Source organism: Pongo abelii, chromosome 20, assembly GCF_028885655.2.
Source record: "Pongo abelii isolate AG06213 chromosome 20, NHGRI_mPonAbe1-v2.0_pri, whole genome shotgun sequence".
NCBI classification, from domain to species: domain Eukaryota; kingdom Metazoa; phylum Chordata; class Mammalia; order Primates; family Hominidae; genus Pongo; species Pongo abelii.
The window spans coordinates 11,878,080-11,891,543 of NC_072005.2; the positions used below are offsets into that span (position 1 = coordinate 11,878,080).

The 13,464-nt window shown below is 43.6% G+C and overlaps 1 protein-coding gene across 1 annotated transcript in view; it reads left to right on the plus strand.

Moving 5' to 3' along the window:
* The window catches only part of LOC100460710 (zinc finger protein 440-like), a 78,902-nt gene that overhangs the window by 1,891 nt on the left and 63,547 nt on the right, over window positions 1-13,464 (plus strand).

The following is a 13,464-nucleotide window of genomic DNA, read 5'->3' on the forward strand; positions in this document are numbered from 1 at the left end:
GATATGTGACACGTGTCTCTCCAGCAGTAAAAGACTTGGCCTTGGCTGGGCATGGTGGCTCACGCCTGTAATCCCAGCACTTTGGGAGGCCGAGGTCAGGAGTTAGAGACCATTCTGAGCAATATGATCAAACCCCGTCCCTACTAAAAATACAAAAATTAGCAGGGTGTGGTGGCATGCTCCTGTAATCGTAGCTATTCAGGAGGCTAACACAGGAGAATCACGTGAATATGGGAGGCAGAGGTTGCAGTGAGCCGAGGTCACACCATTCACTCCAGCCTGGGCAACAAGAGCGAAACTCCATCTCAAAAAAACAAAAAAGGCTTGGCCTTGTGGTGAGGGGAGGTCATCTGTAGACTCCTGGACCTGTTTTTGCCTTACTTATTCTCTAAAGACTGAAATATTTCCTAAAATGTATGGGCACCGTTTACCAGAAAGTACCTTAGTTAAAACATACAAATTCATTTATGCCTTATAAAGCTATATTTTTTCAAATTGCTTTACTGAGTCATAAGAGGCTAATAAATTTGTGTAAATTGTCTAAATACAAGCCTGTCTTTCTCTGATAACGTGCTGTTGATGCTAACTTGTCAACAGCCTGCTTATCTCAGCAGTGCAAAGTTAACAGCAACATGGAAAAGTTTCTTTTATATATTATGCAACGGCATAGAACAATTCAGTCATTTCCTTTAAGGTACCAATGAAGCTGCTCTTCAGAAACGCTTATTTAAAACTCCCTAAGGTCAAAATCCAGACACCACAAGATGCAGCATCAGCCACTGACCAAACCTTGTCTGTGTGTGGAGGTGACATACCCAGTTCCAGATAATGTATCCACATCAGTGAAGGGTGGAGTCATCAATTGTCAGATCACACAAAGTGACTCAGAGCAGGGAAGACAGGGCAGTGAAACCTGGCCAGGCACGGTGGCTCACACCTGTAATCCCACCACTTTGCTAGTCCAAAGTGGGTGGATCACTTGAGGTCAGGAGTTCAAGACAAGCCTGGCCAACATGGTGAAACCCTGTCTCTACTAAAAATAGAAAAATTAGCTGGGCATCGTGGTGTGTGCCTGTAATCCCAGCTAATCAGGATGCTGAGGCAGGAGAATGGCTTGAGCCTGGAGACAGAGGTTACAGTGAACTGAGATCACATCATTGCACTCTCCAGCCTAGTCGACACAGCGAGACTCTGTCTCAAGAAAAAAAAAAAAAAAGAGTTGAGTGCACCTGAATCCAACCCCTGCCTCATCCCTCTCCCTTGAAGGCCAAATACACCCTTATACTTTTCACCAAAGAGTAGAAACAACACCATCCACTTGACCCCAAATGTGACTTTCCACAGGATGCAAGCACAGTGTTGGAATGGCCAATGACAGTGACAATGAAAGTGCAGGCTGAGGGTGATGAACAGGACACACTGGAGAGCCTGACATTGGCCTAGACTATGGGGGTGTCTTGATGCTTCACAAAGAGCCCAAGGAGCACCCCAAAGAGGACACTGGAGCACAGGCCCAAAGGGTGTTCATATGCCAGGAAGGCCACTAATTTTGGAAGTCAGGGACATTGGTGCCTGTTTGAGTTCTGATGCTTTATCTATAACATATGCTTTTCTGCATCTGGTTAGACAAGGAAATCTGAAATTTTTGTTACAGCATTTAGAAATAAGTTATTTAAGCAATCCTCACACTTATGTTTTATTCTGGAACTACCTTCAGACACACAGCTACAGATAGGGAATATAATGAGTATTTCCAAGGCTACACTCTGTAGGAAAAAACTTCATGAAGTCAGTGGGACCCTCTCATGGGAGGGTTTTAAGACCCAAAATCAAAATGTGGGGAAACTAAATTAGAGTGGAAGAAGGGCAGGAGAAGGTCAAGGACTTTCCCGGAGGCCTAACGTACCCAACATTATTACCCTAGATGAAAACCAAATACATATCCTAACACCACATATTCTCTTCAATGTTTAACAGACAAAATGAAATGTATTCAAAGCTAAGCTTCCAGAATTCCACTTTACACTATTAATGATGTTTTAATATCCCTCATTTTTAAATATGAATGCTATTTTCTGGTTACAGATGGAAAATATCTTGATTTCTGAGATATGAAAATGCTCATTTTTAGATATACAGGGTCTTGCACTTTTTTAATAAAATAAGGTGAAAAGACAGGAAAAATTTTTTCAGATCATGGAACTTGGATTAATAGGAGAAAAGTCATACAAATTTATCTAACGTTTATATATGGGAGCCTTCAGAATGAAGACCCAACCAACAATAAGACAAAAAAGCTTATATACAATTCTGAGGCCAGGAAGGAATGCAGACTTGGCTGGCCAAAAAATCCCAGGTTTGGTGGGTAAGTCAGGTTTAATGGCAAGACAGATTAGGGAAGAGGAAAGGAAGAAGCTTGGCCTCATGTGTAGCTAAGGAGACCTTGTTATGTAGATGAAGGCTCCCTCATAGAGAATAGGTGGGAAATGCTGCTTTTCAGACTTTTATTTAGAATTTTAAGTAATAGGGACAGGATTATGCTATGTTGCCCAGGCTGTTCTCTAATTCTTTTTCTCAAGCAATCCTCCCAGCTCAGTCTCCAAAAGTGCTAGGATTACAAGCATGAGCCACCATGCCCAGACAGAGTTTGTTCCCTTGTAAAGAATTATTCATTGCTGGACACAATGGCTCATGACTATAATCCCAGCACTTTGGGGGGCCAAGGAAGGAAGACCACTTGAGGCCAGGAGCTCAAGACCTGCCATGGCAACATGACGAAACCCCCTCTCTACAAAAAATACAAAAAATTAGCTGGAGATGGTGGCATGTACCTGTAATCCCAGCTATCCGAGAGGCTGAGGCAGAAGGATAACCTGAGCCTGGGAGATTGATGCTGCGGTGAACTGTGATTGTACCACTGCACTCCAGCCTGGGTCACAGAGTGAGAGCCCTTCTAAAAAATATATACATATATATATATATATTTGTTCACTTATTGCAGCTTCAGATTTTTAAAATTAATTGTAAATTGCATTTTCACTACAGCTGGAAAAATAAGAAAATTTTGCACAGAGCCAAGATAAAAATAGATGTCAGAAATAAATCATTAGTCTTATATAGCATTCGTTTCCAAAAAAAAAATTTCTTTTTTTTTTTTTGAGACAAAATCTTGCTCTCTCACCCAGGCTGGAATGCAGTGGTGTGATCTCGGGGCATTGCAACCTCTGCCTCCTGGGTTCAAGTGATTCTCCTGCCTCAGCCTCCTGAGTAGCTGGGATCACAGGCACGTGCCACCACACCTGGCTAATTTTTATATTTTTAGTAGAGATGGGGTTTCACGATATTGGCCAAGCTGGTCTCGAACTCCTGGCCTTGTTATCCACAAGCCTTGGCCTCCCAAAGTGCTGGGATTACAGGTGTGAGCCACCGCACCTCACTCAAAATTCTTAATTATTTTCTTCTTCAGATGTGGTGTAGTACATTTCTTAAGTCTGTCCTTTTTTGTGGATGATTATTTCTTTTTCTTTCTTTCTTTCCTTTTTTTTTTTTTTAAGATAGGGTCTGGCTTTGTTGCCCAGGCTGGGATGCAGTAGCACAATCTCAGCTCACTGCAATCTCCATCTTCCAGGCACAAGCTATCCTCCCACCTCAGCCTCTGTAGTAGCTGAGACCACAGGTGCATGCCACCACACCCAAAGTGCTGGTATTACAAGTTTGAGCCACAGTGCATGGCCATTTGTGGATGACTTGTAACAGAGTTTCAGGGCATAGCGTTGAGAATGCTGATTGGGAAAAGAAATAGGGAAAATCTTTTATTACAGCTTGAGAAAATGAATAATCTTCCACAACAAAGTATAGTAGATAAATTGGTGAATTACAAAGATTCAGCAAAATACCAGTCCTCCTTTGCAGGCTGGAGAACTTGTAATGGTGGATAACTCTTCTTCTTCCTGTTACCTGTGGGGTAAGACCTGGTTGGCAACTGTTTTGTTTGTGTTCACATATGATTAATGTGTAGTATGTGCTTTGTTATCATGGAAATAATAATGAAATAATATTGTGCACCTTAATAAGATAATAAGATTCAGAGAATATGAGGAAATGCTGAGTTTATCTGAGCACATAGTTTGAGGATAGCCACTGGGGAAACAGATATCCTGAAGAGTGGGGGCAGTGCTCCAACACGGGGAATTTGAGTCTTCTCTTCTATAGGGCAAAATGAAGAAGCTTAACAGGGTGACATTTTCCATACAAGGCCAGTGCACACATTTCAGTGATTTGATAGGTTGCAGCTACCAAATTTCAAGGATGATTGCTTTAACTTTTTTTTTGGACGGAGTCTTGTTTGGTCCACCCAGGCTGTAGTGCAATAGCGCAATCTCAGCTCACTGCAACCTCCACCTCCCGAGTTCAAGCAATTCTCCTGCCTCAGACTCCTGAGTAGCTGGGATTACAGGCACGTGCCACCACACCCGGCTAATTTTAGTATTTTTAGTAGAGACGGAGTTCACCATGTTGGTCAGGCTGGTCTCAAACTCCTGACCTCATGATCCGCCTGCCTCAGCCTCCCAAAGTGCTGGGATTACAGGCGTGAGCCACTGCAGCCGGCCTGCTTTAACTTTTTGTAAGGAGGGGTAGTGGTCTCAAAAGGATCCTACCTCTGGCACTTCTCTGTCTTTTCTAATCATTTACAGCCTAAGAACAAGGAAGAGAATCTTTTTGACATGCACAGGGAAGGAGCAATTACATAGTAGTGTAAATACATTTCTCAATATGTTTATTGACTGGAAGGGTTAGATACTTTTACTTTCCCTGATGAGGATGAAAGGTAAGTGCCTTATAAATTCCTGCCTGCCTGTAAACATAAACTGAGTTTGAGAGATTTTGCTGGATTCTTCAAACAGTGGGTATTTTCTCATTGAAACAGAGGCCTGAGTCCAGGGACTAAAATATTAAGTATGTTAGGTGATGGATATGTTAATTAGCTAAATTGTGGTGATCATTTCATAACGTATATGTATATCAAGATGTGAAGTTTTACACCTTAAATATATGCAGTTTTTATTTGACAATTATACTTCGACAAGCTGTTTTTAAAAAGCAGATTAAAAGTCCCCAAAATCACACTATATCTTTTGTGTTTACAAAGTTAATAAGATCTGTATCTACATAAATATCTCATTCAAATTAAACCTCTAAATCACACCCGAGACCCCAAAATCACACTATATCTTTCATGTTTATAAAGTTAGTGAGATCCATTTCTACATCAATATCTCATTCAAATGTACACAGCGACTGCAAGCTAAGGCCAATGACAAGCCTACAAAGAGAGGTCATTGAACGCCCACACCAGGCGCATTGGCTCACACTTATAATCCCAGCACTTTGGGAGGCCAAGGTGGGCAAATCATCTGAGGTCAGGAGTTCGAGACCAATCTGGTCAACATGACGAAACCCCATCTCTACTAAAAATACAAAAATTAGCCAGGTGTATTGGCTCACGCCTGTAATCCCATCCCTTAGGAGGCTGCGGCATGAGAATGGCTTGAACTCGGGAGGCGGAGGTTACAGTGAGCTGAGATCACGTCTTTGCATTCTAGCCTGGGCGACAGAGCTAGACTCAGTCTCAAAGGAAAAAAAGAAAAAGAAAGCTCACTTGATTCTTACCATGGTTCTTCCCCTGTAGGTGCCCCAGCTACTCACATTGACCATGGGAGGAGCCCTTTATACTGAGAGAATCTGAGATCCCTGGAAAGCTAGGGATCCACAGGCAGATACAGTAGTCAGTGATGCCCTCCGCAAGTGATAATTTTTGTCATGGGGCTTTTCCTAGACATTTGTAGTGAAACAAATGTGAGTTTAGGTAAGAAATAACTTTTAATTCTAGACCTTGAAGCCAGCTTGTCCTGGGGGCTGAGCACGGTGGCTCATGCCTGTAATCCCAGCACTTTGGGAGGCCCAGGCAGGTTGATGACGAGGTCAAGAGATTGAAACCATCCCGGCCAACATGGTGAAACCCTGTCTCTACTAAAAATACAAAATTTAGCTGGGTGTAGTTGCACATGCATGTAGTCCCAGCTACTCGGGAGGCTAAGGCAGGAGAATCGCTTGACCATGGGAGGCAGAGGTTGCAGTCAGCCGAGATCATGCCACTGCACTTCAGCCTGGCGACAGAGCGAGACTCTGTATCAAAGAAAAGACAAAAAAACGTCAGCTTGCCATTAGGAGAGGTCATAAAAGGAGTCTAGGTACTGAACTTGTAACTAAAAATAAAAATATTAAATAAGGCCAGGCCCAGTGGCTCACACCTGTAATCCCAGCACTTCAGGAGGCTGAGGCGGGCAGATCACCCCAAGTCAGGAGTTCAAGACCATCCTGGCCAACATGGAGAAACCCTGTCTCTACTAAAAATACAAAAATTCGCTGGGTGTGGTGGCGGGCACCTGTAGTCCCAGCTACTCGGAAGGCTGAGGCAGAAGAATCGCTTGAACCCGAGAGGTGGAGGTTGCAGTGAGCCAAGATCACGCCATTGTAATCCAGCCTGGGGAGAAGAGCTAGACTTCGTACCCCCGAAAAAAAAAATAATAAAATCAATAAATAAATGGGATTGTATATAAGCTTAGAATGGGTCAGTCAAAAATTCAGGGGCCACTGGTCGTGGTGGCTCATGCCCTTAATCTCAGCACTTGGGGAGGCTGAGGTGGGCAGATCACTTGAGGTCAGAAGACAAGCATGGCCAGCATGATGAAACCCCATCTCTATGAAAAATATAAAAATTAACTGGGCATGATGGCACACACCTGTAAACCCAGCTACTCTGGCGACTGAGGCATGAGAATCACTTGAACCAGGGAGGCGGAGGTTGCAGTGAGCCAAGATCATGCTACTGCACTCCAGCCTGGGCTACAGAACAAGACTGTCTCAAAAAAAGAAAAAAGTTCAGGGACCTGGAGGAAGGAGAGAAACTGAAGCATGCTTTGGTTAATAGATATTTCATTTTGACTGATCACTAAAGACAAAGCTATTCACCTAATGGTTTGTGAGGTAAATACTGGAATGTCTAGTCTGTATCTGGTTTGTCATAGGTAACAAACGTGGCACCATCTAAGTCATAATGCGAAGGGTGTTTCATTGCAGTAAGGTGCTCTTGCACAACACAAAGGATGGGGGATTTCTTTTTTTTTTTTTTCTTTTTTCTTTTTTTTGAGACAGAGTCTCGCTCTGTTGCCCAGGGTGGAGTAGAGTGGCACAATCTCGGCTCACTGCAACCTCTGCCTCCCAGGTTCAAGCGATTCTCCTTGCTCAGCCTCCTGAGTAGCTGGGACTACAGGCACATGCCACCTCACCCTGCTCATTTTTGTGTGTGTTTTTAGTAGTGACGGAGTTTCACCGTGTTGATAAGGCTGGTCTCAAAGTCCTGACCTCAAGTGATCCACCTGCCTCGGCCTCCCAAAGTTCTGGGATTACAGGAATTAGCCATTGCATCTGGCCACATTTAAGAATTTTATTTTATGATTTGGGTGTTAGGATTTTAATTAGCTGGTTGGAACCTTAGTGAATAGTTTGATAATGTTTGAAGAAGGAAATTGAGTTCTTGAAATAAGCTGTTTTATGCCAAGTCAAAATAATAAAAATATGAATACTCAGACACATACCACCCCAAAAAATAAACAGGCCTTGGGCATTTCTGGTGTGTCTCACTTATTTTTGATACACAAAGGTGATCAAAGTTTTGATTCTTTTTGTTATTCTTTGTAGCTTTGTCATCTCTTTGTCACAAAGCAGAATTTTGCCACTTTTGAATTTTTAGTAACAGAATATTACCATGAATACACCATTAGTATTATGCTGAGAGGGTGTCTTTCTGGTTTTCTTGCCTGAGCCTGTTGCAAACATGCTGCTCTGTGAAGCTGTGGGTCACGTAAGCGACTTGCCCATTCCACTGCTTAATGGGACTTGAGTTGGTTCAAGTTTATCTTTTGATCTTATTGACAATGCTCTTCTTGTTTTTATTCCTAATTGGAAATACAACACAAATTTTTACACATTGGGAAACAATTGCTGGGTTGTAGATTATGGATAAATTCAAATTTACTAGGAAATGCGGATAGAGTATGAATGTAACTTATGAGTTAACCATCTCACCTTTCATGCATGTGTCTTTATTCTTGTGATTTGCCAACACTTTGAATTATCTAACTCACTTTTTGTTGCCTGTCTACTCTTAGACAGAATCTCTGTTTCTTTTTGCTTTTTACTGGTTGCCGTTGGTTGAGCATTTTTCTTATATGATCTTTCATCTTCTGTGTAGCAGATTCCAGTCATCCTCTTACATTTGACTAATTTGTAGGGTTTTTTTTTCCTTTTTTCTTTTTTTTTTTATTTGAGACAGTCTTGCTCTGTAGCCCAGAAGAAGTGCAGTGGTCACTCACTGCTCACTGCAGCATCAGGCTCGTGAGCTTGAGCAATCCTCCCACCTCAGCTTTCTGCCCAGTTAATTTTTAAAAATTTTTTTGTGGTGACAGGGATCTCACTGTTTTGCCCAGGCTGCTCTTGAACTCCTGGGCTCAATCAATTCTCCTGCCTCGGCCTCCCAAAGTGCTGGGATTGCAAACAGGAGCCACTATACTCAGCAATGAGGGTTTTTTTTTTTTTTTTTTTAAAACGAGATATCTGTACATGTTTCTGACCAATATTTTATTTAAAATCTTTAAGAACTGCATATTAACAAAGGTTATTCTGTTCTTCATTTTCTGTTTTCCATTTTCATTATGACTACTTGTTTTTCCTTCTTATTCTCATTTTTTTCCTAGATCATTACAATAATTTTCCATGTAGTGGCCCTGGCATGCATTTTGATCCTTCATGCAATCATATAGCTACCTCGATGTCCGTTCTCTCTGCCATTCTGAAATTGGACCTCACTCCTTTTTGACTCTAGCTCCACATCTGCTATTGATAAAGTCCTGTCTTGTGATGGTTACTATGGGACTGAACGAAGAAGGACAGATGCAGAAATAAAGACAAAAGATCTATGTTAAAGAAGGGATCAGGGGGCTCCTTGCTTCTAGTGAGCAAGAGCCCTGAGCTTCTATAGCCCTTTGTTTTTATTGGGTAGAAAGAGCAGGGAGGAGGAGGTAACAGTTGGTCAGCCGCTTCATTTATCACAGGTTCACATGATTACTTTCTTTGTACAACAGGCTTCAGATGTGCCTGTAGATAATCACAAGAAACACTGCGCTTGGGGCGTGGCAGACGTAGTCTGTCAGTTTGCCAACAACCTGCATTCATGAGAAGAGTTTGCTGTTTGCTCATATAGCCTCCAGTGGTACACTGAGTTGATCAGGACCCCCATCCTTTCAGCCTCCAACACTCTCTGATTACATTGATTCCAAAGCCTCTTTTATGGACTTCTATTTACCCCTTGGCGTGTCCTGCATTTATTCTCCTCAAAATGTATACTTACAGGCTGGGTGCGGTGGTTCATGCCTGTAATCCCAGTACTTCGGGAGGCCAAGGCAGGAGGATCCCTTGAGCCTAGGAGTTTAAAACCAGCCTGGGCCACATTGGGAGACCCTGTCTCTAAAACAAAATGTATACTTACAAGCCCTAAACCCCAACAGGGTCATATTTGGACATGGACCTTTTAGGAGATCACATACATTTATAGAGGAGGGCCCTCATAATGGGATTAGTAAGAGAGAGAGAACTCTGTCTGTCCAGCATGTGAGGACAAAGCAAGAAGGCATCTAGCTGCAAGCCAGGAAGATAGCCTTCACTGGGAACAAAATTGCTGGCAGCAAGATTTTGGATTCCCACACTCCAGAACTGTGAGAAACAAATGTTTGCCGTTTAAGAAACTGAGTCCATGGTATTTTGTTATACCAGCCTGAGCTAAGTCACCCCAAGAGTCCTCACATTAACCATATACTGTTGTACAAGTGCTGCGTTTGGATCTACCTGGAATGTCTCCAAGTCTTCTACTTTTCCTCTTGGACCCATTGTGAGAATAGGTTTTGCTTCATGGGAAACTACTGGTGATAGTAGTGATAGCCCATAACAACTAGGGAGTTAAAGAAACTTCCTTTCTCTCTCTCTGTCTCTGTTTTTGAAATGGAGTTTTTGCTCTGTGGCCCAGGCTGGAGTGCAATGGTGCGATATCGGGTCACTGCAACTTCTGCCTCCTGGGTTCAAGCGATTCTCCTGCGTCAGCCTCCCGAGTAGCTTGGATTACAAGTGCGCACCACCACGCCTGGATAATTTTCATTTTGTTAGTTACAGACGAGGTTTCCCCATGTTGGCCAGCCTGGTCTCAAACTCTTGACCTCAGGTGATCCACCTACCTTGGCCTCCCAAAGCTCTAGGATTATAGGTCCTATAAAGGATTATAGGTGAACCACTGCGCTTGACCTCTTTGTATGTGTGTGTATATATATTTTTTCTTTATAATAAAAATAAATAGAAACTAGGTCTTACTATGTTGCCCAGGGTGGTCATGCCCAAGATTTTGGGCTCAAGCGATCTACCCGCCTTGCTCACCCAAAGTGCTGGGATTAAGGCGTGAGAAACTGTGCCAGGCCAAATGAAAGAAACTTAGTGGGAGGCCTGGCACAGTGGCTCACACCTGTAATCCCAGCACTTTGGGAGGCTGAGGTGGGTGGATCACTTGAGCTCAGGAATTCAAGACCAGTCTGGACAGCATGTTGAAACCCTGTCTTTACTAAAAATACAAAAAATTAGCTGGGCATGGTAGTCCCATTCTCACAGTCATAGAAAGGTTCTTTTTTAAGGATTCTACCTACTTGAGAGCATTATATACTGCCAGCACTTGTTCAATTCAAGAGTGTCTGGTTTCATCTCTATGTCATAATTACAACCAAAATCCTAAAGGAACTGGTTTACCACACTGTGTTTGCCATAAGGCCCAATTTGTACCTGCAGCAGCAGCTGTATCATCCATCCCAAGTCACAGCTCTACCCTCTGAAGGTGTGCCTGAGGCTTGTGATCCAGTCCATAGGGAAATATCACCACCTGCTGTGTTTTATAATTGGACCATCCAAGGGTGTCAGGGTTTCCCCAGAGAGTTTTGTGGGATTTTTTTTTTTTGAGACCAGGTCTTGCTGAAGTTAGTATGGCAGCATACTAACACATTAACCTGTCGAAAGCTTCCTGCAGAGCTGTGTCCCAGTCCCAAAGTGCCCCTTTCTAATAATTCTTTATACTGGTGTCAAACTTTGGGCTAAGTGTCAGATAAATGCTCTCCAATAATCCAAAGACCAACAAATGTCTGGATTTCTTTTTTCTTTTTTGTTTTTTAAGAGACATAGTATGGTTCTGTTTCCTAGGCTGGAGTACAGTGGTGGGATCATAGCTGGCTGCAGAAACTCCTGGGCTCAAGGGATCCTCCTGCCTCAGCCTCCCAAGTAGCAGGGAATAAAGGCACATGCCACCATGCCCGATTGTTTATAAATTTTTTTGTACAGATGGAGTCTCACTGTATTTTCCAGGCTGTTCTTGAATGCCCAGACTCAAGTGATCCCCCAACCTCAGCCTCCCAAAGTGCTGAGATTACAGTCATGAACCAATGCACCCAGCCCTGAAAAGGAAATATTTCAAATGGAAATTCAAAGGGAGAACATCTAATGTTCAAATTGATGTCTACAGAGCAGTTAACGGAAACTATCATTTAGGGTCTGTGGGATTCTAGGACACTAGGTATGAAGCAAATATGAGGAAGGTCAGGGAACAAGCTGACTTAATGATTAATGCTGAAGGTGCTGCCAGCTTGGTTTAAATTTTCCTCCTCCCTTCCTCCCTGATGAATTTGATAAAGTTTAAAGGGATGGTTTCACCAGGGGCCTTTTCCATTGACTTCAAGGAGGTCATCCCTCCTGGTAAATCCTCAGTAGTCCAAGCCTCTTACATGGCTAGAATGATCCAGTCCATAAGGAAATGTCACCACCCTCTGTGTTTTACAATTAGACCATCCAAGAGGGTCAGGGTTTCCCCAGGAAGTTTGGTGGGATTTTTTTATTTTATTTTTTTTGAGACCGTGTCTTGCTGAAGTGCAGTAGCCTGATCAAAGCTCACAGCAGCCTCAAACTTTGGGGCTTGAGTAATCCTCCTGCCTCAGGCTCCTGAGTAGCTGAGACTATAGGTACACACCATATCTCCAGGCTAAGAAAAAAAAAAATTATGGCGATGGGAGTGTCTCACTTCACTGCTCAGGGTGGTCTTCAACTTCGGGCTTCAAGTGATCCTGCCACTTTGGCCTTCTAAAATGTTGGGATTAGAGGTGTGAGGCATGGCCTCACTTTCCCAGGCTGTTGTTGAAAGGTTTTTGCAATCTCTAAGAGTTCTGCAGCAGTTTATTCCCTGACAGCGAGAGTCTCATCCTTTGACCCCATTTTGCAGCAGTAGTTGAGTGTTCACTTTTCTTTCCATAAGGGGGCGAGCTTGCCAGTGACCCTCATCCCCCTCCTCATCGATGACTTCTTTGTCATCAGAGCCTTCCTCTTCATAAATTCCCATGAAATCCAAGTTTTCACGTCCCAAATTATGATAGCCACAGGCCCTCACCAGCTGCCTAGCACCCCATTTCATGGAAGCCACCTGACTCTTCTTTGAGCGTCCTGTCCCAGGAGCCCCAATCTGTGCTCTCCTGGGCTCCAGGCCCTAGAGCCGCGCTGCTGCAGAGCCCAGTTCCCAGGGCTGCTCCCTCCATGTATCCACATCCATCTCCAGTTTTCCACCCTCTCTCCGACCAGCCAGGCCTGGAGGTGCTGCAGTGTCATTGACCGTGGGTACCTCTGCTGCCACCTCCACCGCGATCTGGAAGTCTTTTAAATGTACTTATCTTACTTTTTCCTTCCCCACTTTATACATAAACATAGGAGGAGAGCAGGGACTCTGCTGGTGTCTTATTCACACAATGGGATTGAGGGTGTTTGTGTCATGGAACTGATCGATGGGGTGAGAAGTAGCTAAATAACCTGCAGGGGCAGCAGAGCCCGAGGCCAGTGACTCCACGCTGAGGCCAGTCTGGAGCCTGCAAAGGAAGGGAAAGGGAGCCTTTCCTGGGGGCTTCCTGGCAGCCCGCCCTCCCCTACAGGTGGCCTCCAGCTGCTCAGAGCAGCTCCAGAAGGAGTGTGGATTCCGAGAAGCTGTAGAGCCCTGGAAAGCAGAAGACCTACGTGCAGACGCATTTGTGGGGTTCTGTCCTTTCTGGTATTGTACCTCTGGAGCCTGGGGCTGTCTTCTGGGCAGGGTTTGGGGTTTGACATACATGGGGTCGCTGGGGTCAGAGTTATTTGTATATATAAAGAAAATGTGTGAAAATCAGGCTAGAGATACAATGGTTTGGTGGCGTCACCTGGATAAAGGGTTTATGAAGTTGACAGTTTATTTAGGTCAGAAGCTTAACCCCAGGTGAGAGTTTCCTGCTGGTGAAAATGAAGCTC